Source organism: Schistocerca americana, chromosome 6 (genome assembly GCF_021461395.2).
Source record: "Schistocerca americana isolate TAMUIC-IGC-003095 chromosome 6, iqSchAmer2.1, whole genome shotgun sequence".
Taxonomy (NCBI): domain Eukaryota; kingdom Metazoa; phylum Arthropoda; class Insecta; order Orthoptera; family Acrididae; genus Schistocerca; species Schistocerca americana.
This window is the reverse complement of record NC_060124.1, coordinates 351323254-351329253: the sequence shown is the minus strand read 5'-3', so window position 1 is coordinate 351329253 and position 6000 is coordinate 351323254.

Sequence of the window (6000 nt, the reverse complement as noted above, 5' to 3'; positions counted from 1 at the left end):
TTTTGCCTTTTTCATCGACCGCGTAATCATTTACGAAACATACAAAACTCGTCACTATACGAAAATTACACACAATGACACTTTATCTCCAACAATACCATTCACACGAAATGCTTCCCGACAAACACGATTAACGAACAATTGATATCTTCATAATTGCACAAAATTGTCAAACCCGTATACAAGACATCAAAAATTAAATTCTGCCAAAATACCATTAAAAGAATAACAAGACAACTACAAATGCTCAGTAACCAAATCTACACATGCAATATAGACTACAATTACTAAACTACGAATTACTACAACAATACTACTGTCTGCTATTTTTACTAACAGAAGATTCCAAGGGACGATCCGAAGCAGCGGTCGCCACGTGCATGGGGGCTTAATTGTATAGAATGCAAGTAATTTTAATTTTTTAGTCGCTGACTGTCCGGTTACGCAGTCTCGTAACCGGTTGGCCCTGACTGGTATTAGTACGCAATCTGACTGCATAGAATAACAACAAAGAATGAAACAAAACTTCCGTTAACACAATTAATTAATTAAGTCCCCAGCAACTATAAAATCTACGAAACAACAAAACACAAGTGTAACTGTTCTGTGTGTGGAAGTGTGATTCAACGTACACATCTGGCACGGTTCTTCCTCAATAAGACAAGGTAATTTATGCACCATTTACACTGAAATAATTAAAAAAACAGAAATACTATAATTGCACATAGAAACCAGAATTACACTCTAATACATGAACACAAGCCAGATGCTTTGTTGACTGAGCCTGTGACCAAGAGACATTGTTAGTTAGGACATTTGAAATGAAAAAATAAAAGAAATTTCTTTACCTTCATATATACTGACGAAACATACACTCTGATCATTACAACATCCGCAATCGAACAGCATCGGCTGTCTAGCCCATCAGAACAACTGCATGCAACATGCTCACAACTAGTCACGGCTGCAGCAGAACTCCTACTGCCCACTTCTCAATAAGCACTCTCCACTGCTACATCTCAACAAGCACTCTCCACTACCACATCTCAACAAGCACTGCCAGTGGAGGCGGCTGAATAATACTCTTTGCCGCAATCTCTGGCGCTGTGACTCAGTGTAGCCACCTTTCAATACATGTTATTAATGGTCGTCATGTTGTTTTGTGAAACCTTTATCCGTTGCCACAATATAAGCAATATTGACTGAAGGCAATAAGAAACTTACCTGATCAGTCGTTGGAAGAGTGTACAAAAATCTACATCGGTTGCCAAGCTATGATGGTCTAACGCCAAAATTATGGTAGAATGTCTTTGCTCCTACCACAGTACAAGAAAATTCGATTATGTCTTCGAGAGAGTTGGGAATGTAAGGAGACTAGCTCTTCGGAATATTGACATCTACAAAGACATTTAAATCAAAACATCTTGACATACTCGCGCTATTTTACTTCTAAGTATTGGCACCCTTATTATGTTATGGAACGCATGGTGTCAAGTAGAGTGATATTAATCATCATGTAACGTATATCATAACACACATCATCACGTAATTTTTTAATATGGCTAGTGAATCTTCCGGTTTTTGGTCACTGGTTCAGGAAGTTCAGTATACAAATTGCAAGATGCAAGTGTGCCAACACCTTGCAACTAAGCTTACTACGCTGGGGAAGTAGGGTTCAGTCGTAAAAGAGCACGACTATATCAAGATTTTTAAATTCAAATATCTTTGAAGCTGCACTAAAAGTCGAAAAGCTAGTTCCCTTCTTTTACAAGCGTAACTCTGCTCGCCACATAGACGCATTTTTGTGCTATAATACAAGCATTTTTCATTCTGGTATTGGCAGGGTGAAGAGTATTTATCCGACAAACTCTGGGATGTTGTAGGGAACATCAGAAGAAATATTTTTCCCTAATTTCATTTTTTCCTATGAGGATTATTTAAACCGGTAGAGGCCGTATTACGATCTTCAGTTGTTAAGAGGGCGTATTACGCTCTTCAGTTGTAGGCAACTGCTGTCCGCGAGTGTAGTAGTGCATTGTCTCTGTTTACTAATGAAGTGACACACCTGGAGTGAGTACACTGATATGGTTGGTGCGTACTACGTAGCGCAACACAACGGACGAGCTGCACAGCGCGTTTATCAACAACAATATCCTAGTCGCCGTATCCCGCATCATACGAACTTTGCTGCTGTGTACCAACGTATGCGTGAGACCGGGTCATTTTGCAGATTACTTGGGCAGGGACGCCGTCGCACGGTAAGAACGCTACAATTTGAGGAAGCTGTCTTGCAGCGTGTGGAGCGGGATCCTTCTATCAGCACTCATGCAATTGCACATAACATGGGGACGAATCAGACGAATGTAAGAACAGTCGATCGAGAGCAATTGTTACGTCCATTTCACATACAGCGTGTCCACAACCTGGAACCAGTTGATTATCCACCCAGAGCACAGTTTTCGCAGTGGTATCTGGGACAGTGTGAAATGCATCCTACATTTCCATCCTCTGTGTTGTTTACCGATGAAGCAACGTTCGGGCGTGATGGAGTCCTCAACATACACGGTTCGCATGTTTGGAGTGAGGATAGCCCACATGCCACAGTTACTAGCGCTCATCAAGTTCGGTTCTTCGTTAATGTGTGGGTCGGTGTTGCTGGGGACTGTCTAATTGGGCCGTATGTGCTACCTAGGCCATTAAATGGCAGGCACTATTACAACTTTCTCGCCAGAGCATTGCCAGAATTGCTGGAAGACGTCCCGCTCCCTACAAGACAACGCATGTGGTTCCAACACGACGGGGTGCCGCCACATTTCAGTCGTGCGTCGATTCCTGGACCGACGATTCCCAGAAACGTGGATTGGCAGAGGTGGTCCTGCACCATGGCCCGTTCGATCCCCAGACATGTCCCCTATGGACTTTTTGTGTGGGGAGAGATGCGCAACCTTGTTTACGCAACTCCTGTTGCATCAGAAGAGGATCTGGTTGCCTGGATAGTAGCAGCAGTAGCAGCAGCAGCAGCAGCAGCAATAACAATTGACGGTACTCCAGGGATTTTCTCACGTGTCAGACAGAACATGATCCGACGGTGTAACGTTTGTTTACGTGTCAATGGAGGCATTTTTGAAACTCTACTGTAATTGAAATTGGGTCGTGTTAATGTGTTGTCTCTTGGTTATAAAAAATGGAAAATTGTTTGTTGGTTTAATTAACTTGCCGCCAAAGAAATCTTCCTCTACCGGTTTAAATACTCCTCATAGGGAAAAATGGCATTAGGGAAAACTGTTTGTTTTGATGTCCCCTAAAACCTCCCAGAGTTTCTCGGTTTAAATACTTCTCACCCTATATATATATATATATATATATATATATATATATATATATATATATATGAGTATGTGTGTGTGTGTGTGTGTGTGTGTGTAAATGCCTGAATATTGCCTGTAGCGAAACGTCTCACCTCAGTTCTCAAACATTTGGGCATCGCTCGCACACATCGATCAAATTACAAGCAGATAGAAATATTTCCTGGGCTTTAGGAAGGTTGGGGGGGGGGGGGCTGGAGGTGGTGAGAGGTGGCTACAGTAAGAGCATGCTGTCAAGCTCTAACATTAACAGTCAAATTCGATTATAAATAGGCCTATCTGATGTAGGTACGATATAAAGGCAACAGAAGAAGATTTCATTAAAAATGATACATAAAGTATCATTAGCTGCCGATGTCTTAAGTAGTCATATTTTCCATAAAACACTACAACTCCGTCCGAACAGACATCTGAGGCCCAACGGTTCTGATTGACTGCCTTGGCGTCCTCAGTATATGGGCGTCACTGGATGCGCATATGGTGGGGCATTTGGTCAGCACACCGCTTACGCGACCGTTGTCAGTTTTCATCACCAGAATCTATATCTCAGTCGAGTAGCTCCACTTTTGTGTCAGAAGGGCTGAGTTCACCTCTCTCGCCATCAGCGCTCGCAGATGGGATGGTCACCCATCCAACTGCTAGCCAAGCCCGACATTACTTTTCTTCGGTAATCTGGCGGCACATGTGTTACCGCTGCGGCAAGGCCTTTGGGGTGCTTTAAATAAAGCAATAATTATTGCCGAGCTCCTCCTAAGCTACAGAATCTCTAGTATTTTCAAGTACACACTACGGCCGTTATCACGTCCGCCCGTATGCCACATTGACATTTTAGGCGGCAAGTTTCATTTCCTTTTTATTTATACTATCAACCTAACTATTACTTTCGACATACGAATATTAAGCCAACAGATGTTTTAATCAGAACAATGCAGTCGGCCACAAGTATTTGCAAAAGTTGTGCTGGTGGTAATTTATGCACTTGCAGTAGTTACCAGAATTTTTCACGACATTTGATAAGAAGGGAGTCAGATCAGGACAATGGTATCGTTGGACAGAGCGTCTGTTCTTCATAAACATGTCTCTGAATACTATGGGACTTAACATCTGAGGTCATCAGTGGCCTAGAACTTAGAACTACTTAAACCTAACTAACCTAAGGACATCACACACATCCAAGACCGAGGCAGGATTCGAACCTACGACCGTAGCGGTAACGCGGTTCCAGACTGAAGCGCCTAGAACTGCTAGGACACACCGGCCGGCACGTTTGTTCTTCCTCATACATTAGGTCTCAGTAGCAAACACAAAGTAAGTGGCACTACATTGGTAACACCACTAAAGTCGTTGGCCTTAGAAAATATGTGGTCGATAAGGAACGCCAGTACAACTGGAAAGATAGGACTATCCGTCGTTTCCGCTTCCTATCAGTAATAGCATGCTTCTACTATGTGAACATTTGCTCGTAGGACGGTTCATGAAGAGACTCTAATTAAGTTCATGACAGTAGGTGCTATTATAGTTCTTGATGGTGTGACGGAACATGACAGAAATTTCATGGCTATGTAAATGGAAATGACGAGTTCTTTTCGGCGTAACGTTCCATTAATGTTTATTTTTCCTAAACATTTTTCTTACATCGCTGGGTGTACTGTTATACGCACAAAGAAGAGTTTTACTCATCGCTTTAGTGGGAATTCGATATTAAACATACATTTATAGCCGAATAAGGTTACTTAGTAACCCTGCTACATTAACGTAAATGACCTGGAAGTTGCGGTGAAGGAAGAAACTACTATATCCGCGAGTAGCTGGATATCGTCGCACGCGTCAGAATGCGTAAGACAAATGGTTGTAGCCGCGAGGTGGAAAGGTCAACTGCGGAAGAGAACAGGGACCAAGCGGTAGTCGAGCTAAGCACGGCTTTCTGACGGAGGACAAGACTCGGACAATTTCAGCCACAAAACAGTCTTTGCAACAATGAAGAACAAAGCGAGAAACATCCCCACAACTATTGTAGGGAGTGAGTCAGAACTCTCCATTACATAAAACACTATATCCAACTTAATGCTATTCTTTGCATTGTGTAAGCACTCAGATATCGATAGTAACAGTATGAGGGCGAAATATGGGAGCGCGATTCTAAGCAATGTTCTGAGACGAGGCCTGTCTGTGAGAGTGGAAGTAATTGTGTCGGTCGAGAGCTCGGAGACAGAAGCGTCTCACGCTGCCCTCACGTCGGTGGTGGCAGATCTTAACACACTCAAGGCCTGATTTCCTTTATATAGGCAGTAGACGTTTAGATGGCTTAGCTGCACTTTAAAATGGAATACAAGGTAAAATTCGCAAGCATAGCGCAAAGGCAATCACAGGGTTAGACTCGTAATCGTTAATACGAGTTTGCAATAATCCCATGTTTTGCTTGTCAGTGAAAGAAGACTCCTTATCCTCCAAATAATAATAATTATTCTCCACATCTATATAATTTGCTGTGGTTACTAAATGTTAATGCCATTATGAAATTGAAATAATTTGTTAATCTGGCACTCAGCCATTATTGACACATATGTCATTTGTAATTGTAATTATTAATACTTGTTCATGATGATACTGAAGCTTCAAGTAGACTTAATTGATG